Source organism: Moschus berezovskii, chromosome 17 (genome assembly GCF_049115385.1).
Source record: "Moschus berezovskii isolate FMDL1 chromosome 17, NW_MosBer_1.0, whole genome shotgun sequence".
NCBI classification, from domain to species: Eukaryota; Metazoa; Chordata; class Mammalia; order Artiodactyla; family Moschidae; genus Moschus; species Moschus berezovskii.
The window spans coordinates 18435367-18457708 of NC_142476.1; the positions used below are offsets into that span (position 1 = coordinate 18435367).

General features: G+C 43.4%; 1 protein-coding gene and 1 long non-coding RNA gene across 3 annotated transcripts in view; one reads left to right on the forward strand and one right to left on the reverse strand.

Moving 5' to 3' along the window:
* Positions 1-8661, reverse strand: part of LOC148775076 (uncharacterized) — a 40816-nt gene extending 32155 nt beyond the window's left edge. Inside the window, exons 1-2 of the long non-coding RNA XR_016039576.1 lie at positions 6820-8661; positions 2626-2799 (exon numbers count right to left, since the gene is read on the reverse strand). This is a non-coding gene — a long non-coding RNA (uncharacterized LOC148775076). The remainder of the gene's footprint in view (positions 1-2625; positions 2800-6819) is intronic.
* Positions 1-22342, forward strand: part of HSD11B1 (hydroxysteroid 11-beta dehydrogenase 1) — a 70014-nt gene that overhangs the window by 1890 nt on the left and 45782 nt on the right. The window contains exon 1 of one of the 2 annotated variants that reach the window (XM_055419008.2): positions 2819-2944. The exons of the other annotated variant lie outside the window; for it this stretch is intronic. The gene's annotated coding sequence lies outside the window, so the exon portion shown is untranslated. Of the gene's footprint in view, positions 1-2818; positions 2945-22342 lie in introns of those variants that run through there. 2 annotated transcript variants of the gene reach the window in all.

A 22342-nucleotide genomic window follows, 5' to 3' on the forward strand; every position in this document is an offset into this window, starting at 1 on the left:
TTCATAGTTTTTTTTTTTATGAGATCAAATATGAATTAGGAAATTTAATGAGAAAAAAAATAATTGAAATCCAAACCTGGCAGTTTAGAAAATACCCAGTATGTGACCAGACAGTTTCAGAGAGCCTTAGAATGTAAGTAAGCTAGAAATCAATAGAACTTAATGGTTCTCCAGATAAAACAACTGGCTCCTGAAAGAAAAATAAGACTAAAAAGTCCTCCATCCTTTAAGAATTGGGAGCCTGTAGATAATGATACGTGTAGATATTGAAGAAATAGAAGGGTCTTCAGAAGAACCAATGTTCCTTTTTGGCTAAGAAACAAATGACTGTCCAAAATCTGCCCAGTGATGCTACTACAAGACATTAGAAGCCAACAATTCCAGTCCTTCCCACCTGATGTCCCCAAGTCACAAGAGAGATCAGAGTGCAACAAGCTGTGTCAATTATAGTCCCCACCAGGGCAGTTCAGGTCACAACCACTTTCCAACCCACTGCCTGCCAATAGGCAGGTGTTCATTAAATATTTGTTGAATAGAGAATACATACATGGATGAACAAAGCTAGTGGAGGTGATGGAATTCCAGTTGAGCTATTTCAAGTCTTGAAAGATGATGCTGTGAAAGTGCTGCACTCAATATGCCAGCAGATTTGGAAAACTCAGCAGTGGCCACAGGACTGGAAGAGGTCAGTCTTCATTCCAATCCCAAAGAAAGGCAATGCCAAAGAATGCTCAAGCTACCGCACAATTGCACTCATCTCACACGCTAGTAAAGTCATGCTCAAAATTCTCCAAGCCAGGCTTCAGCAGTATATAAACCGTGAACTCCCAGATGTTCAAGCAGGTTTTAGAAAAGGCAGAGGCACCAGAGATCAAATTGCCAACATCCGCTGGATCATGGAGAAAGCAAGAGAGTTTCAGAAAAACATCTATTTCTGCTTCATTGACTATGCCAAAGCCTTTGACTGTGTGGATCACAATAAACTGTGGAACATTCTGAAAGAGATGGGAATCCCAGACCACCTGACCTGCCTCTTGAGAAACCTGTATGCAGGTCAGGAAGCAACTGTTAGAACTGGACATGGAACAACAGACTGGTTCCAAATAGGAAAAGGTGTACATCAAGGTTGTATATTGTCACCTTGCTTATTTAACTTATATGCAGAGTACATCATGAGGAACGCTGGGCTGGAAGAAGCACAAGCTGGAATCAAGATTGCTGGGAGAAATGTCAATAATCTCAGATATGCAGATGACACTACCCTTATGGCAGAAAGTGAAGAGGAACTCAAAAGCCTCTTGATGAAAGTGAAAGAGGAGAGTGAAAAGGTTGGCTTGAAGCTCAACATTCAGAAAACAAAGATCATGGCATCTGGTCCCATCACTTCATGGGAAATAGATGGAAAAACAGTGGAAACAGTGTCAGAGTTTATTTTTTTGGGCTCCAAAATCACTGCAGATGCTGATTGCAGCCATGAAATTAAAAGACGCTTGCTCCTTGGAAGGAAAGTTATGACCAACCTTGATAGTATATTAAAAAGCAGAGACATTACTTTGCCAACCAAGGTCCGTCTAGTCAAGGCAATGGTTTTTCCCGTCGTCATGTATGGATGTGAGAGTTGGACTGTGAAGAAGGCTGACCGCCGAAGAATCGATGCTTTTGAACTGTGGTGTTGGAGAAGACTCTTGAGAGTCCCTTATACTGCAAGGAGATCCAACCAGTCCATTCTAGAGGAGATCAATCCTGGATGTTCATTGGAGGGACTGATGCTAAAGCTGAAACTGCAATACTTTGGCCACCTCATGCGACGAGTTGACTCACTGGAAAAGACTCTGATGCTGGGAAAGGTTGGGGGCGGGAGGAGAAGGGGACGACGGAGAGTGAGATGGCTGGATGGCATCACCGATTCTGTGGACATGAGTTTGAGTGAACTCCGGGAGTTGGGGATGGACAGGGAGGCCTGGCGTGCTGTGATTCATGGGGTCGCGGAGAGTCGGACACGACTGAGCGACTGAACTGAACTGAACTGAACTGAACATGGATGAAGAAAGTAAACTTTTTGGACACATTTTTGCCCATGCCTTAGCCCGAAAGAATGAAAACCTCTGAACTGGGATATGACGCTCCATCGTCAGCTGGCAGCAATCAGGCTGGAATCAGTGCCCCTGACTGTGGAGTCCCCAGCCATGTGCACCCTGCCTGCCCTCTGCCGTCCACACCACACTTCCTCTGATGTGATCACCACAGTGGGATATGAGTCATCTCGATGATTCCTAAGGAGTTGACAATTAAGAAACATGTAGGCACACAGCCTCTCAGAGTACATTCGATTGCTGGTCTCTCATGGTGGGAAAGGAAAATCTGCCCAAATCCAGTTCTTGTTTTGATACTTTCCCTTGAGGCAAAGCCAGGATTCTGAGAGTGAGCGCTTGCTAAGGGTGGGACAGGGGTTCTGTCTGGCATGCCTCTGGCATGTTTAGAGCTACCAGTAGTAACGGACAGGTCTCCATGGCAACCACTGCCAGGACCAATTCCAAGCATTCCCACCATGGGCGGCCGCGGGGGTCCTCTGTCCTTTGGGGCGCCCTGATGCCCAATGCCCAGGACTGGCCCCTTCTGGCTCACCTTTGGGGTTCGACTCCCGACGCCTCCTGGCTGCAAGCTCAGCCTTAGCATAAGGGCCTTCTTCCTTAGCCCGAGTTTCACCTTCTTGTATCAGGTGGCAGACTAGCTGGTTCCAGGCCCGATTCAGGTCTTCTGACTCCTCCCAGAAACCAACCAACTTCTGAGCAGGAAATCCTGCCCCTCCCCAAAGAGTGGGAAACCGCAGAGGAAGAGAGACATGAAGCAGAAGGGAAGGCAGAGGAGGAGGGAGAGGGAGAAAAAGAAGCAAAAGGAAAAACGAGATCAATAAAAAGAAGTCAAATTTGGTTGAAACCCCAAGGTAAGACTTTTTTTTAAATCACAATAATATACAATAGCATCACCATTTGTGTCAGGGCCTAGTCCACAGTAGGTCCTCAAAAAACTGCTGCTGAAATAATGCATCTATTTGGGATAAACAGGAGGGCTGGGCTGAAAGAGACTTCAATGTCAAATGCTGGTCAAAAACAGATAACAAAATACCCAAAAGAAATGCCTGATGAGCTTTGCAATGTGCAGGAGGGAAGCTGTGATGAAACACGGATGGAACCAGATGTCTGTTACTGGCACCGAGTACATTCTGATCATTTTGGGACTGAAAGCGAAGTTGGAACTAAAAGTTGCAAAAATAGTTTTTAAAATGTCTGCATGTTCTGTTGAAATCATACAAAGATTGCAGGTCGTGTTTTTATAAACCGGCTTTAAAGCAATGACAGAGCACAAACACTCAGCTGTATCTTGGGAATTGCTAACAGTGATGATATCTGCTTTGTGCGTCCAGTTATCAGCTAGTTTAATATTTTTAATATTGAGATCCAGAGCTTTGAAGAAGGCATGCTTTATCTCAAGGAGTCTTGCTCAAAGGACTAAGGGAGGCCTAAAGTGATCAATCAAAATTCTTTCTGTGCTGTTCGTCTATTCCTTAATCCCAGTCCAGCCTGCTGCTTGGGATACTGACCTTCTGAGCCTTAAAAGCATCTGATTAGACAGAATTCAAACGCCCTGGTTTCAGGTCCATTAGAGAAAACCTAACAGAAGCAGGAAATAGAATTCCCCACCCTCCACATCCAGAAGGGTCCAGTCAGTTGAGGGGATTAAAAACTGCTAAACCTACGCTTTGGAAAGTGCTTATAGACGACGCGGTGTGTTTTCACGACAGTTGGCTTTGAAGAGTCCTGCTCCCCCAAATTTTCCAACAGAGCTTACCAATTCAAAGAGAGACACTTGAATTTTTTTTTCTTTTAGTGCCAGTATTTTTCTTTGGGTTCTGTGTGAGTAAATCACAGTCAGAAGCTGAAAGAAGGGCGGGAGAAGTGAGGAAAGATGGAAGAATCTCACTTCTGCTTGCTTGCCAAAATTTGAAAGGAATTGCCTTTCCCTCTTACGTATGATATGAAAATAAAATCCAAAAATCCTAGCTCTTTCTTGATACTAATTTCAGTAGAGCTAAAAAGCTCCATGCATTCAATTTCCGAGCTGGAACAAATCTTAAAGGTAATCTAATTTAATTCCTCTTGTTTGCCAGGTGAGGGAACTGAAGCCAAGAGGCAGGGCCTTGTCCAAGGTTACGTATATGTCAGTGGAGGAGAGGAGACTGGAACTCAATCATCTTGGTTCCACCCAGGAGCCTTGCAAGGAACTTCATACAGAAGTGCCGCAAACACCCAAGAACTTATAAACACGGCACCTTCTGATTAAAGAAAATAAAATTTTCAGTTAGAAGATGCTTAAGTAATCCTTATCTGGCAGAAACAGAAAGAGGGAAAAGATGTTAATAGTTAAACCTAATAGTTAAGCTTTTCTAGAATCTGTTTTACAACTGCTAGGAAACTGGAGCGAGTAGAAGGGTTTAAGGCAGGTTTGTCCTGAAACAGCTGGAATACTTTACAATCCTACTATTGAGCCAGCATTTTACATATCTTATCTCTTTATATAATCACATGGTATCCTCCTTTTATTAATACAAATAACTTATTTTAATTTTCTCAAATTCATGGAGAGAAGAAGATATTTCTGTTTTTGCAGCTTTTATTACTAGTCCCAGCATCAAGCTAATGTAAATATTTATAGTTCAGTGACTCAGGCCTCTCCCCAAATGGACCCCTGTTCCAGCCACTTCAATCTACTTGAGGTCGCACTGACATCTCAAGCTATCTCTAGACTCCTTACCTAATCACAGACAGTTCCCTCTGCTGGGTACAGCCTTCCCCCAATTTCTTCATCTCCATAACTTGTACTCATTCTTCAAAACTTTGCCCCAGGATCACTTCCTCCCAGAAGGCTTTCCCACTGCCTTGGGCTGCCCTACTCTGTTCCCCGTTAGCACCCTATACGCATTATTATTACACAATTGTGAGCTTAGATTTACTACTGTACTACAGCTATTATTAGGCTACTGTGAGCTTTGACTTACTTGCCTACCCTCCTTATACTTAACTACCATCTCCTTGAAGGAAGACACCAGACATTGCTCAGCTTGTACATTCCTGGCACCAAGCACACTGGACATTTACTGGTGCTCGATAAATATCTAGGGGAAAAGGATGCATGAACAAATGAAAGATTCCCCCTTCTTTTCTTCCACTCAAATGACTTAATAAAAAGTCTCCCTCCCACAGTCTTGCTTTTTGGGTATCTTGGGAGGAACACTTGGGCTTCCCTGGTGGCTCAGAGGTTAAAGCGTCTGCCTCCAACGCGGGAGACCCGGGATCGATCCCTGGGTCGGGACGATCCCCTGGAGAAGGAAATGGTAACCCACGCCAGGATTCTTGCCTGGAGAATCCCAGGGACGGAGAAGCCTGGTAGGCTGCCGTCCACGGGGTCGCAGAGAGTCGGACACGACTGAGCGACTTGACTTGACTTTGGGAGGAACAGAAGATGGCAGTACTGCAGGCAAAAGAGCTTCCTAGGGTTAAACACCCCAGCGGGACAGACGTCTACTTCTACTCCCTTACAAAGCACACTGACCCCAGAAGAGTGATGTGCACGCTATAAGCGACAAGGACAGAAGGGAACCAGCATGGACACAACAGACGGGAAATGTCAACACCCTTTCAGAAGATGGAACGTGGATAGATGAGAGATAAGGGACTTAGCCATCTGGAGACTATGGAAGCCCAACAGCCCCTGGTAGGAGGGCAATGAGAAGCCACAGAGCCCAGGAGAACCTCAGGAACCTCGATGCAGAGGAAGAGATGGGCCCTCCAAGAAGAAAGTTTATTTTCTGGAGAAATTGGCTAAAGAGGTGCCAGGCGCGGGGACATCAGACACAGCAAAAGGTGGTTCAGGCACAGAGCTGGAAGCAGGATGAGAGGAAGCCTCCACCCTGAAAGATGAGATTGCCCAGCCCCTTATCCTGACTTAGCTCCCAAAACACACACAGCCCAACTTACACGCCTCTTCATTCTCCCTACTCCAGCCCACTGTAGGCAGAGGAATGAAGCATTCCTCCTTGGAGAAACGATACAACCAAAGGGAAAAAAAAGGTTATACATACTGATATTTGAGGGTCAGAAGAAATTACTAACAATAGCCCTTGACAATATTCATAGCCTCTCAGAGATAAAAGAAAGCAGTGTGCCCATCAATGAAGATCAAGCAGTGTTTTGTTTTGTTTAAGAAAAAAAGGTAGTCACAAACAGACAGGAGCTTTGTAAAATAAAAATATAACTGGAAATTTAAAAATTAAAATGAAACACTGGAAGATAAAATTGATAAAAATCTCTCAGAAAGTAGGACAGAAAGGTTAAGAGATGAAAATTAGGACAAAAGCAATAAGAAATTACAAGATCCAATCCACTCAGAAGCTCTGACATCTTCTAATAAGTCCAAAAAAAGAAAACACAGAGAAAATGGAGGGGAATATATTAAACAGAAAGATAATTTCTCCAAAATTTCCCATAATGAAACATTTGAATTTTCATAAACAAAGGACCCAGTGGGTGTTCAACAACACAATGAACCAAAACGAAACACAAACCCGTCTCCTCAAAGCACATAATTAGGAATGTTAGAACACCAGGGGGCAAAAGGACCCCGAAAGCTTTAGAGAGAAGAAAAACAGCTCACAAAGCCAGATCAGGAGTCCAAACAGCAACAGAACTTCTCAGTATCCACACTGGAAGCTAGAAACTGAAGGCAACATAGTGACGTCTTCCAGTCTCGGGAGGAACTCACCCCCTGTTCTGAAACCCTTCCTCAGCCAAACAGTGAATCAGGAAGAGGGTAAAGGGCGGACGCTGGCAGGGCTGACATCCTGGCCTGTACGCAACCGGGTCTGGTGGGTCAAAGCCCATGTAAGAGTGTTCGATGTGAAACAGCACCCCACATCCAGTTCCCTATTATTCATGAGGAAGTAAGCCAAGAAGAGCTGGGGTGCTCAGGTGGATGGGGAAGGGAGGTCCCAGTTACCAGCCTATCAAGCTCCTAGTCTGGATTGGAGCAGGAAGACCCAGGGCTCCAAAACGAATGTCTCCAAGGGAAAAAATACACAGATTACCCAATTAATTTGACCAATTTATTTGAGCTGTATCGCTTTTACCAGAGGATCTGGAGAACATGACAACTGAGTGGGCAAACAAACAAACATGAGCCGATTATTGACTCCTGGTTGGGGTGGGGGGCGGGGGGCGGCGGGGATAGAAGAAAACAAAGAAATGCAATCACAGTGCACCAAATTGCTGAGCTGCAGAAATCAGTCACAAAAATATGAACACTGACTGATGATTTAATTAAAACTGTGATTTCATAGTGTTAGGAACCTAGCTGGAAGGGAATGAGTATCTGTGTGCGTTGTAAAATAAGATGGCAAAGTCCTAATATTCCCTAGTGGGAAATCAATAAATAATTCCTAATGTTACAAAATCAAGAATGGCAGTAAATGTTTTAAAATATGGAGTTAATCAGAGGAAAGAAATAAGATTTTAAAATATGGTTGCCCTTGAAAGGGACCTGGGCATGGGGAAGGGAGAAGCAAGGGTTGCTGTTAGCATTATAAGCCTTTTGATAGCATGTGACTTTGTAAACAGTTTCTGTATTATATTAATGAATACAAAAATTACTTGGAAAGGAAAGAAGGGAGAGAGGGGAGAAAAATAAGGAAAGAAAGAAAGGAAATGACTCAGTCATCACAGCATTCATGGATTACATTCTGTTACCACTCAACATGTTGATGGCTGCTGCTGCTGAGTCACTTCAGTCGTGTCCGACTCTGTGTGACCCCATAGACGGCAGCCCACCAGGGTCCCCCGTCCCCGGGATTCTCCAGGCAAGAACACTGGAGTGGGTTGCCATTTCCTTCTCCAATGTGTGAAAGTGAAAAGTGAAAGTGAAGTCGCTCAGTCATGTCTGACTCGTAGCGACCCCATGGACTGCAGCCCACCAGGCTCCTCCATCCATGGGATTTTCTAGGCAAGAGTACTGGAGTGGCTTGCCATTGCCTAAATTCAGTCTCAAACAAGCTCTACTTGAAGTATATACCTAACTACTCAGAGGTGTTTGCCAGTTTGTTTGTCTAAAGGCTACTTCAGAATCACCTGGGCACTTTGCAAAATTACAGATTCCTGGGTGCCACCCTTGATGGCTCCCATCCAGCATGTCTTGGTGGGGCCTGGGAATCTGCCCTGCTCCTCCAGATGATTCAACTGCACAGCAAGTTTTAGGAATCACTGGACTAAAGCAGAACTGAGCACGTTGTGGGGGGTGGTTATGTGGTTTTTGTTTGTGTGACTGCTTCTGTGTATATGTTGGTGTATTGTGAGTCCGTCTCCTTCCTCCCTCCTTCCCTCTTTCATCCTCTCTTATCTTAACCCATAAACCCCTCTGGACTGCTGAAAACAGGAGAGAGACCTCATTCCTGCAATTTTAAACCCCAGGAGTCTGTGCTTCCCAGGTGGCACAGGGGTCAAGAATCCACCTGCCAGTGCAGGAGACTCGGGTTCGATACCTGAATGGGGAAGATACCTTGTCGTAGGAAATGGCAACCCACTGCAGTATTCTTGCCGGGGAATCCCATGGACAGAGGAGCCTGGGCTATGGTCCAGCACGCATGTACGCACGCAGTCTGAGCTTTCTCTCCCAGCCCTGGGGCTCCCTCTGCTGGCAAAAACTCTTAACGTCCTAAACCTAGAAATTCTCCCTCCATTGCTGTAAGGCCCTTTTCCCAGGCTGCTGTAAGGCCCTTTTCCCAGGCTGCTTGCAAGCCCTCAAACTTCATGAACCTCCCATCAGACAGAAAAGGAAAAATTCAACCAACCTGGAAAAGACATCTCCTGCTTTACAGGTGTGACTACACAGAGCAGGGGGAGGCAGAAATGAGAATAAAAGTTACATATTGTGGCTAAACGTGAGGGAAAGGAGACCTTAAGCGATTCAACTTCCCACCTTCTTCCTCTCCCACCCTCCAACAGAGATCAACAGATGGAGAAGTCAGATCCATGTGCCTCTCAAAAATCAAAAACCGAAGGAAGGAAACACATTAGGCTAAAAAGCTCGCTGAATTTAGAAGGAGACCGCAAGAGTTCGATATCTACCCTCACCTTATTTCCTCGAGGCTCCACATGCCTAGTCCTCAAACCCTGTAAATCTTCCCACTCCAGTGATTCTCTCACCAGGGACTCTGTTGGTCTTTCCCACAAGCTGAAAACACACTCACCCCAGCACTGTGTCTGGGGCAGAGAAAATACTCAAAAACATTTTAATGAAACCTTAGCTCACTGCTGTCCTAAAGATCAGAACCCTCCTTCAGATCTGCACATCCCCCAACCAGGCTCCTCAAAAGCTCCTCTCCCCCACACTCACACAAAACACATTCTCTCCTCAAACACATCCCTCCGCAACTCGTAGCATTCCAACCTCAGTGCCTTCAGAGCCCTGACAGACCCCCAGCTCAGTTCAGTTCAGTCCCTCAGTCGTGTCTGACTCTTTGTGGCCCCGTGGACTGCAACATGCCAGGTTTTCCAGTCCATCGCCAACTCCTGGAGCTAGCTCAAACTTGCCATCGAATCAGGAATGCCATCCAACCAGCTCGTCCTCTGTCGTCCCCTTCTCCTCCCACCTTCAATCTTTCCCAGCATCAGGGTCTTTTGCGGTGAGTCAGTTCTTCCCATCAGGTGGCCAAAGTATTGGAGTTTCAGCTTCAGCATCAGTCCTTCCAATGAATATTCAGGACTCATTTCCTTTAGGATGGACTGGTTGGATCTCCTTGTAGTTCAAGGGGCTCTCAAGAGTCTTCTCCAACACCACAGTTCAAAAGCATCAATTCTTTGGCGCTCAGCTTTCTTGATAGGCCAACCTTCACATCCATACATGACTAGTGGAAAAACCGTAGCTTTGACTAGAGGGACCTTTGTTGGCAAAGTAATGTCTCTGCTTTTTAATATGCTGTCTAGTTTGGTCAGCGATTCCTATAACCAGACCCAATGTATTTTTGTCACTTCTCATCCTCCTTGACCTCTCAGAAGCTTCCAAGCTGTGACCTCTGGCCTCATAGATACTGCCCTCCGCCTAAGCCAGCCCACCTCCCTATTGCCTCAGGTCCCCCTGCTCCCTGGTTCTCCTTGCCCCTTTCTACCTGTTCTCCTCTCCTGTAACATCCCATTGTACCCTTCACCCTCTAGATGGGGTGTCATCTACTATGGTTTTAACTTTAGTTTATATGATTTCATTCACCCAGAGCAATATATCTAGCCTAGACATTTCTCTTGACCTTCAAATACCTAACAAACATCTTCATCTGTATTTATGAGTCAATTTCCATTAAACACTCAGAAAATGCTTTCTAGCCTCTAACATGTGCAAGCACTGTGCTAAGCATGGGAGTTACACTGGCCTCTCAGACCTGTGTGTAATGGGAGAAAAAGACAAATGAGCAACTGTGACTGCAAAGTACTGGGAGCTGTGATAAGAGAAACACCCAGTGTTTGGGGAGCACCCTACATGTCCAAGAGAGGGTGACTTTAAGGGGAGAAGAACCTGAATGGTAAAAAGGAATAGGGGTAGGCATGGTGAGACGTTCCTGCAAAGGATTTCAAAGCTTCTAAAGAACTCGCAAAGCTAATGAATTTGAACTTTAAGAACAATAAGGAGCCACTGAAGAAGAATTGGGTGCATTAAAGCCCATGAGGCGCTTCTACAGTTTTTGGCAACAGTCAGGTCTTAATTTGGATGGTAGGCCAATAAGGCTTTTGCTTTATTATTGCCCCAGAAGTTATTTATGGCTTCTTCTATTCTTTTGTGCATATCAAATGTTTCACAATCTTTTTTTTTTTAATGTATCAATGGATTGGAGAAGGTGGGGTAGGCAGAGAGAAGAGTGAGGAGGCTGCTAAAGCAGGAAGTAGCAGGGACCCGAGTTAGGAGCGTCAAAGCGAGGGTGAGGGTGGGGAAATGGTTCTAGAGAGATCTAGGAGATAGAATCGGCTGGGGGCGAGAAGTGGCATGTGGGAAGACGGAGAAGGAGGAGTCAAGAAGGATTTCCAAGGTTCTGAAGCATTAACTGGGGGGACGGTGAAGCCCTTGACTGAAACACATCATAAAATCACTAGAGAACAGTTTGGCAGTTTCTTTGAAAGTTAAATATAAATTTACCACATAACCCAGCAATGCCACACAAAGACTTTGACGCCAGTGTTCCTAGGAGCACTATTCATCATGGCCAAAGAGTGGAACTTCTAAATGTCTGTGAATCAGTGAAAGGGTAAACAAAATGTAGTATATCCACACAGTGGGGAAATGACTCAGCAACAAACAGGAACCAAGTACTGATACACGCTACGACAAGGATGCAAGGATGAACCTCAAAACTATAAGTCAAAGAAGTCAGGCACAGAAGGTCACATGTTATCTGACTCCACTAATAAGAGACACAGAAACTAGATTACTGGTTGGCCATGCCTGGGGAAAGGGACAGGTAGTAACTGTAAATGGGCAAGAGGAATCTTTGGGGGGGTGATGGAAATGTTTTAAAATTTGATGATGGATTGTTCTGATAGTTTCCCAACTCTGCAAATTTGTTTAAAAAAAAAACATTGAATTATACACTTACCATGAGATACATTTTCTGGTCTATCAATGGTACTTCCCAAAAGCTGTTTTAAAAAAGTAATAATAATCAGGTCAGTTAGGGCATGTTTTTGAGGTGTTTAGGAGGCACGAAGAGAGAGTCGTTGAGTAAACAGGCGGTTATGCGACCTGAAGCTTAGGATACAAGGAGGAACAGGAGAGAGAGATTTCTAATACACATCAGCTTAAAGAAAGTGACTGGAACCACAAGACTGAGGGGAAATGCCCAGAGAAGACAGAAAGAGAAGGATAGAATGAGCACAGAAGCAAGACCAACCCCAACATTCAAGGGAACCAGACCCCTAAAGGGCGCCTCCCGGTAGAGGAAGCAGTCATAGAAGAAGGAAGAAAGCCCAAAGATACACGGAATCCCAGGGGAAAAGAGGCTTGGGAGCAGGGGCAAAGCTCCGGAGCTGCACGCCGCCTGGGGACACAGCCAGACCCAGCACCCCAACAGCACCAGGAGAGGGAAGTGTTGATGGAGAGAGTGAGGCTGGATTGCTGAGCCCGAGGTGGGCGGGTTAACCAGAATGCTCAACCGAAGGCTGTGAGGGATACGACAGGCCCGTGAACAGGAAGTGTTCTGGGATGCAACGAGGGCGCAGAGGCCTCGCGTCTGGAGTTAAACGCCGGAACCACCAATGCCAGGGGTTCGGGTGAATGGCCTTCAGGGATGTGGTTCCTGCCGGCTTCTCCGGAACGATTTCTCCCCATGTAACCCCACCCCTTGCAATTCAGTGATCCCGCTGTGTGGAATTGTCTGCAGTTTCCCAAACACTCCGTTCTCTTCCACACCTCCTGTTTTCTCACACGGCTCCCTCTGCACAGAATGCTCTACAGAGCAGCCTGCTCCTCACCACGCACCCCTGGAACCCTGGTAGGTGCTCTCTCCTACCGTCTTCATTTGCTTGGACCGTTCCCACTCCTGTTCCAATACGGATGGGCTGACCTCTCCTCTGAAGCCTTCCCTACTTGCCCATCCCACATGCAGAAAGGGCTATTTCCTTCTTTAACAACCCCCCATCCCTCCCCCACACCCCCACCCCTCCCACACCCCCGCCGCAGACTTCCATCACAGCCCTGGCAATACTTAGCCCATTTCATTGATTGCCATGTCTGTCTCCTTCTAAGGCTTGCAAAGCATTTTGCTTTTCCATAGGTCACAGAACCTGATCTGTGGGGCACCCTAGATAAATATTAGTAGATTAAATCACTCAGCTGCCACGCGGCATGTACCCTTTTCTTCCTTTGTTACCGGCCCGTTGGGGGCTGTCTGCGACTGGGTGGCTGGGTCCACCTGTGACGAAGGTACACATGGTGTTCTCACCTCTGCTCTCAGTAGCTACTAAGATCAAGGATACTTTGTCCGTAACGTAAGGTACAATCTCCCAATGTCCCCAAAGTTCTGGCCACTTCTAGTACTGCCAGGAAAAAGCATGGAGCACCCAGTTAAATCTGACTTTCAGATAAACCATGAATAATGTTTTAGCATAAGTATAATCCACGGAATAGCTGAGATTATACAGATCCTGAAATAGGATGTGTTGCCTATCTGCAATTCAAATTTGACTGGCTGGCCTGACTTTGTATTTGCTAAATGTCGCAACCCTACTTCTCCCCAGAGGGAAGTGGCCTCCCTCTAACACTGTAGTCACTGGCACCCTAAGAAACCCGCCTGGCCGAGGCTCCTATGCCAACCTGATGTGCTTCCAGAAAACCGGCCTGAACAACCAAGAGGAAACACTGGGGGGTCCGAAGCTGTGTGGTGGCTTTGCTGGTCAGTCCTCTCCACTGTGTGGGCCTCTCCCACCGTGCCTTAGTGCTACCCATGTCTCTCCAGACTTTCGGGGAGTGAGTTTTACAGTTACCGTGTCAGGCTACCGAGAGCTCCAGTGCAAGTTCACATGCCATGGGCCAGGGGAAAACTTGAAAAACTGCAAGACTTGTTTACAATTGTCTCTGCCTGCCCCACTGAGGGGAGGAGATCAAGCCAAACTCTGGGCCTCATCAGGGTTCCCATTCTTTCCCAAGAGGCTCTCAGCTCTCCTAGGCAAACAGACACCAGTTAGTCTGCTTCACCGGTCCCCCTGCACCCAACTACGTGTGAACAGCAGGGTCAAGACGGCATGTGCAATGCAGATTATCCCATCTCTAGTTCATTTTCCTGCATCTGAGCTTCCATTAGTTGGAAAATATGAGTAAATCTGTTAGGAATAGTGTCCTGCAGAAGGGCTGACAAACAGAACTTTCCCTCTTGTTAGGTAGACCGGAGAGGGAGAAGAAGGGGGTTGGGGGACGGGGAGGGGAGGAAGTCCATGTTATTAGACAAAATGATGTAAAATGATAGTCGTGTCGACAAAAAAATAATCAGCTGGCCTAAGAAAGAAAAGGAAATTTTTACTTGAGCCAAATTTGAGGATTATAAGCTGGGAAAAGCATCTTGGGAAGCTCTAAGAATTGTTCCACCTGTTAGAATTCAGGCACAGTTATGAAGTTCTCTGAGAGAGAGGTATTATATTGATGTACAATGAATGATGCACTGTTGACAATTTACATAAGTCAGATCTAAGCGCCATGAAGAAACGTTATCTTTAAGGAATTGTCGTTTTGTTTTTTTTTTAATGGAAATAACCTCTTTTTTTTTTGAGCTTGGAATTTTCTTTTTTTTTCTTTTTTTTTTATTTTATATTTTTTTATTTTTTCAAAAACAATTTTAGGAATCTTTACTTTAAAACAACCTTATCTTAAAATGGAGTAACTTTGGTTTTATGAGCAGCAAGCAAAGTACAGAAGCAAAAATGCATTACAGGAGCATTAAGTTCTACATTAGGTCACAGCATCTAATCTGAAATCACACCCATAATATCATTTTTCAGGATATCTAGGAAATGGTTATTTCCCAGGATGTCTGAACCATAGCTACTCTATTTTGACTTTTAATTGTAAAAAAAAAAAAAAATTTTTTTTAATAGCCAAAGCAGATTTCACCATTAATGACGTCAGTGCTTTTCTATGTATGAGAAGATGCAAGAATTGGAACTCATAAAACCTTTTTCTGAAAAGATCTGACTATCTGAAGGCCTGTTCTGCCAGTTTTTGTTGTTTTTTATTCAGAGCACAGAGTGCCTCATTCCTGATTTTCACCCTGAACTTCTTTCAGGGGGTGCTGAAGGTCAGCAGCTTGCAATGGTCATGATGTAATCTTTGTAGAGGCAGCTGGCAAGTACCAACTTCCAGTCAGCAGGGTTCCTTCATAGCCACATATCTGACCATGTGACACCATTTCATGGCCATTGTGTCCCGCAGTGCTTCATGGCCATTGTGTCCCACGGTGCTGGGAAGGCTCATTCCCAGGTCTAGGGAAGTGATGGGCCACTCAGTGTGCTAAAATTGGACCAGGCCTTGCAAGTAGCAAAAGTCTCTGGACCACTGTCTTACTAGCCTCCTGGTCCAGGAAAATATTTCCTCCTGTTGCTTTTTCCCATACCCAGAGTCACATTATTACAATTATTGATCTCATATGGAACTGTCAGTTCAGCATTATATCACAGGCTCAGTGAAACAAGTGACATAGAAAATAATATAGCCATAGCTAGCAGTTATTAGTCAAATAAGAATTATAAGTCAAAAACTTTCATTAGATAAAGCCTGGTATACCCCAAGTCACCTGACTTCATTCATTAAATGATTATAGTCTGGTGTTAATCTGGTGTTAATCTCCTGGTTGTACATTATGGAGCATCCGACCTTTATCTGAAGATTGGTTACTGAGATAAGCCTTAGAAACTAACCTAGAGTGTCCTTTTTAATAACTTAATTAAATCTTTTAGCAGTATCATGTAACAAGAAACTGTCTCAGCAGTGAGTCTTAGTAAACACTAGACATTAACAAACCTAGAAACTTAATTTAACAATTTACAAAACTTAATATTCTGTGATTTTTCATTATGGAGGCCCTGTAGCCAGGGAGGCTTTAACCCATCAAATAAAAAATGAGGTTTGTCAGGGAGCTGAGAAAAGCCAAGCAGCCATCTTGGATTTCCCATAACCCTGACTCTGATTTCCAGCTATTGTTTTTAATTTTCCAATTTAGAAGCAGACTGTTGCCATGGTTTAAGGACATTAGGATGGCACAAGTCTAACAGAGTTTTTGTATAAGCAGAATGAGCTTTTACATGTCTACAAACCCGACAATTGTATTAATTTCTAAAACTAACATAGGATCAGGCCTATGGTAGAAAAGTATTTGATTTATATGCAGAGGGCTAAGAAGTCAAGAAAACATCATTTATATGATCACACGAATCAGGTCTGACGCCGGGAGACTATGGCTCTTTGTGGCTGAGCAGGTATGTCTGTCTATGGGGGCGTTTTGGTCGATGCACCATGCAGATACTCAGTGCCTCGTGGGAGGAAAGAGGAGGCCAAAGGATGGAGAAGATTTTTTTGTTTACATTTTTCTCATCTTGCCGTGAAAGATGAATTTTATTTCTCAGCTGTTTCTCTGGCTAGGAACAGAGTTCGGCAGCCATGGCACAGACTTCCTGTGCTAAGTTGCTTCAGTCGTGTCTGACTCTTGCGACCCCATGGACCGGAGCCTGCCAGGCTCCTCTGGCCATGGGACTTCTCAGGCAAGCATACTGGAGTGGGGTTGCCATTTCCTGATGGCACAGACCTAGCAGTTCTTAACGAAAAAAAAAAAAAAATCAGACCTGAGGAACCAGATCGGGGTGGGAGCAGGGTGGGAGGACCGAGGGAAGGGGAGAAGTTTATACACCCTACAACATTATACTGAGACCCTTTCCTGTCTCAACCTATTGGTACTGTTTTCCCAGGGAAGGCAGAACCTCCAAACAGATAGGGTTCACCCACCTTTTACTCTGAGGTCTGCCCACTCATGGTTTCACTGGCAGGATGAGTTTTCAGAGGGAAGAGACTGCTTCCTTAACAACGCTACCAAACCGTTACAAAGAGCACTCCAGATACAGCTGCCTCAGAAATGACAGGTGCTCCATTTGTGATCTTCATGTTATACCAAATGCTCAGGAATTGCCCTGTGGCTGCTCCTGACCTCTTTTCCCCTCCGTGTTTTTCTTGACCTCATCCATTTAGATGGGGGTAATCAAGTCAGAGAGAATTCCTGGCTGGCTCAGCCATGCACCTTCAGCTGAAAGCGACTCATTTTACGTGGGTTTTTGACCATGTGCGGGTCATGCCAAGGGCATTTCACTGAAAGCCTGCTCTGAAATGTAGGTGGTCAATGCCTTACAAAGGAGGAGCAGCGTGAAGGAATGAACAGTTCAGGTTCGTTGCTATGGCAGTGAAAGAAACTTTACTTGATTTGTGAAAACCTAGTCCAAACAAGTACTAGGTGAAGCATTCATATTTCCTTTTGTATTTTATTATTATTATTATTATTGTTAGTTTTCAAATCGTTGAGCACCACAGAAGAGGATTGGGGGCAGGGGGTTGATCAGTTCTGGACAAAAGGCTAAATCTCAGTGACTTCCCTAGATTAAATCAGGCTCCAGAAAGACAGCAATGTTCTCTTTGCTGCAGTGCCTTGCAAACACTAAAGCAGCAAAATTTCACTGAATGCCTATTTTGGACCAAAGTTAGAAGGAGATGAAGAGAGACAAAGATGAAAAAGACATAGTCCATGGCCTCCAGGAGTTAACAAGCTAATGAGAGAACCAGCCGTGTGACTATAAACACACAGTGAGTCCAAGTAATGGGATCATGTAATGGGATCCAAGGGTGGTCCCCATGGGTCCCTGAGACCCTCTTGGAAGTTTGAAAGGTCGAAACTGTTTTCATAATCGTATTAAAACATTATTCATCCTCTTTCCTTCTCCTCTGTTGCATTTCCCTAGCCTACGAGATGTGTAATAATACAAAGTTTAATACATGCATGCTTCTGTATTCTTGAGTTAAAACAAGAAATTCTCAGTTTCAATTTCTAATACATCTATATCAATAGGTAAAACCATATATGTAAAAATTATTTGAGGGCCTTGATGATTTTTAAGATTGTTAAGAAGATCCTTAGAAGATGGAGTCAAGATGGTGGAATAGAAGGAAGCAGAGTCTGTGTCTCCTCACAACTGGGGCACCTACTAGGCACTGGCCAGGGACCTCGGACACCCAAGGGGATGGGAGGAACCCCTATGTGAACTAGTGGGACATGAGGGGTGGGGAGGAAAAGAAGGAGAGGTGGGATGGGGCTGGGGCCTCTGAGGAGTGGCGGAGGGAGCTGAGAGGGTCCCACAATTGGAGTGGCCCACTTACCACAAGGGGGCCAGTGGGGGCAGGGAAAGGACCTTCACGGGGTGGGAGGATCGGAAGGCAACTTGGCCAGCATTTCCCCCGCCTCCTTGGGCCCCAAGGAGCTCACTGGGGTCCCAGCCTGAACCGCTGCTCTCCAAGGCCCCCTCCAGTGGCGCTGAGCCTAAGCCTCACCCCTGCCACCCCAGGACCTTTCCTAACAGCACTGGTCCTGAACCTAGGCCCCATCCTACCTAAGACCCACCCCCGCCGAAGACTCCCTCCCCCAACCCCCATAGCCAAGGCCTTTTCCTTTGGGGTGTTTTTGTTTTTAATTTTTATAGTTGTTGTGGTGGTGGTATTTCACATTATTGTTGTTTCAGCTATATTTTTATTTTTCTCTAAAGAATGTATTTTTAAATTTTTCTAATTTTATTTTTTATTCTTTGTTATTGTGTATGTGTTGTTTGTTTGTTTGTTTGTTTTTTCTGCAATGCTGAGCAGCTTGCAGAATCCTGGTTCCCCGGCCAGGGACCAGGCCTGATCTCCTACGGTGGGAGTGCCAAGTCCAAATTGTTAGACTAATAGGGAACCTCAGACCCCAGGGAATATTAATCAGCATGAATTATCCCGGAAGTCTTCACCTCAGCACCAAGACCTTACTCTGTCCAACTGAGTGCAAACTCCAGTGCTGGATGCCTCAAACCAATCAACCAGTACGACAGGAACACCCTGTCCCACCCATCAAAAAAATGAGATGACAAAAATCTATGTTACAGACAAAGGAGCAAGGTAAAAACCTGTGAGACCAAGTAAGTGAAGAGGAAATAGGCAACATACCTGAAAAAGAATTTAGAGTTATGATAGTAAAGATGATTCAAAATCTCAGAATGGAGGCACTGACCAAGAAAATACAAGAAATATGTAACAAGGAGCTAGAAGACTAAAGAACAAACACTGATGAATAACACAGTAACTGAAATTTAAAAATACACTAAAAGGAATCAAGAGCAAAATAACTGAAGCAGAAGAACAGATAAGTGAGCTAGAAGTGAGAGGATGGAAACATACTCCATGCAAACAGAAATCAAGAGAAAACTGGAGTAGCAACACTCATATCACATAAAACAGACTTCAAATCAAAGATTGCTACAAGAGGTACGGAAAGACACTACATAATGATCAACGTATTCATCTGTTGACTTTTTAAATAAACGCACAATTTGAGAGTTGTGAGTCAAGTTTTATTTGGGTCAAAATGAGGACACTAACACAGGAGACAGCACCTCAGATAGCTCTGAGAAACTGCTCCAAAAAATTAGAGGGAAAGGTGAGTATACATGTGATTTTGAGGAAGGGGGAGGGCATGCAGTCTCGTGAAGGTCACTGAGAGTCACAAGAAGCAGATGTCACCATGAAGAATTTCAGTGCTTTTCTAGATAATGAGGAGATACAAGAACTGGAGTACTTGTTTCTGCTCCCCAACCTGAACTCTTTTCAGGAGGTGTTGAAAATCAGGTGTTCAGCTGAAGCAGCTTGTATGGAGGTAGATGGCAAGTGCTAATTTGTAGTTGACACATCCAAGAAGAAATTAACAATTATAAATATTTTAGCACTCAATACATAAGGTGAATATTAACAGCTATACAAGGGGAAATCAACACTAACACAGTAATAGTGCACTTTAACACTGCACTTACACTAATGGACAGATCATCCAGACAGAAATAAATAAGGAAACCCAAGCTTTTAAGGACACAGTAGACCAGCCAGATTTAATTGATATTTATAAGGCATTTCACCTGAAAGCAGAAGAATACACTTTCTTCTGAAGTACACACAGAATATCTTCCAGGATAGATCACATCTTGGGCCACAAATCAAACCTTGGAAAATTTTTAAAAATTGAAATAATAACAAGCATCTTTTCCAACCACAATGCTATTAGATTAGAAAGCAATCATGTCAGGGGGGTGGGGAACTGTAACAAAAAAAAAAAACACAAACACATGGAAGCTAAACAGTGCACTGATGAATAATCAAGAGATCATAGAAGAAATCAAAAGGAACTTTAAAAAAATACACAGAAATAAATGACAACAAAAGCACAATGATCCAAAACCTATGAGACACAGAAAAAGCAGTTATAGCAGGTAAGTATATAGCAATTCAACCTCACCTCAAGAAACAAAGAAAACTCTCAAATACACAATCTAACCTTACACATAAAGCAACTAGAAAAAGAAGAAAAACCAAAATCCAAAGTCAGTAGAAGAAATCATAAAGATCAGAGAGGAAATAAATGAGATAGAAATAAAACAATAGCAAAGATCAATAAAACTAAAAGTTGGTTCTCTACAAAATTGATAAGCCTTAACCAGAATCATCAAGAAAAAAAGAGAGAAGATTCAAATCAATAAAATTAGAAAAGAAAAAGGAGAAATTACAACTGACACTGGAGAAATACAAAAGATCATAAGAGACTACAATAAGCAAACATATGATAGTAAAATGGACAGTACGGAAAAAATGGACAAATTCTTGGAAAGCTACAACTTTTAAAGACTGAACCAGGAAGAATTAGAAAATATAAATAGATGAATCACAAGTAAAGAAATTAAAACTGTAATTTAAAATCTTCCAACAAACAAAAGTCCAGGACCAGATGGTTTCCCAGGTGAATTCTATCAAACATTTAAAGAACAGTAACACCTACCCTTCTCAAACTCTTCCAAAAAATTGCAGGTGGAGGAACACTCCCAAACTGGTTCTATAGGCCACTATCACTCTGATACTAAAACCAGACAAAGATATCACAGAAAAAAAAAAAAGTATAGATCAATATCACTGATGAACATAGATGCAAAATTCCCCAACAAAATATTAGCAATCCCAATCCAATAATACATTAGAAGAATCATACATCATGATCAAGTGAGATTTATCCCATGGATGCAAGGATTTTTCAATATATGCAGATCAGTCAATGTGATACACCATATTAACAAACTGAAGAATAAAAACCATATGATCTTTTGACAAAATTCAACATCCATTTATAATTTAAAAGAAAAAAAAAACTCTCCAGAAAGTAGGCATAGAGGGAAACTACTTCAACATAATAAAGATCGCACATGACAAACCCACAGCAAACATAATTCTCAATGGTGAAAAACCAAAGCATTTTCTCTAATATCAGAAAAAGACAATGGCCACTCTCACCACTACTTTTCAACATAGTTTTAGAAGTCCTAGCCATGGTGATCAGAGAAGAAAAAGAATAAAAGAAATCCAAATTGGAAAAGAAGTAAAATTATCACTGTTTGCAGATGACATGATTCTACATATAGAAAATCTTAAAGATGCCACCAGAAAACAACTAAAGCTAGTTAAAGAATTTAGTAAAGTTGCAGGATACAAAATTAATGCACAGAAATCTCTTGCATTCTTATACACTAAAATAATGAAAGGTCAGAAAGAGAAGTTAAGGAAACAATCCCATTTACCATCTCAACAAAAAGAATAAAATACCTAAGAATTAACCTACATAAGGAGGCAAAAGACCTGTACTCATAAAGCTATAAAACACTAATGGAAGAAATCAAAGATGACACAAACAGATGGGGAGATATACCAAGTTCTTGGATGGGAAGAATCAGTATTGTCAAAATGACAATACTACCCAAAGCAATCTACAGCCTCAATGCAATCTCTGTCAAATTACCAATGGCATTTTTCACAGAATCACAACAAAAAGTTTTACAATTTATATGGAAATACAAAAGACCGCAAATTGCCCAAGCAACCTTGAGAAATAAAAATAGAGTTGGAGGCATCAGGATCCCCAACTTCAGACTATACTATAAAGCTACAGTGATCAAGACAGTATGGTATTGGCACAAAACCAGAAATATAGATCAATGGGACAGGATAGAAAACCCAGAGATTAAAACCCACACACCTCTGGTCACTTAATCTAGGACAAAGGAAGCAAGACTATACAGTGGAGAAAAGACACTCTCCTCAATAAGTGTTGCTGGGAAAAGTGGACAACTAAATGTAAAAGAATGAAATTAGAATGCTCCTTAACACCATACACAAAAATAAACTCAAAATGGATTAAAGACCCAAATATAAGGCTGGACACTATAAAACTCTTAGAGGAAACATGGGCAGAACACTCTTTGACATAAACCACAGCAAGATCTTTTTTGATCTGCCTCCTAGAGTGATGAAAATAAAAACAAAAATAAACAAATGAGACCTAATTCAATTGAAAAGCTTTTGCACAGCAAAGGAAACCATGCTGCTGCTGCTGCTAAGTCACTTCAGTCGTGTCCGACTCTGTGTGACCCCATAGACGGAAGCCCACCAG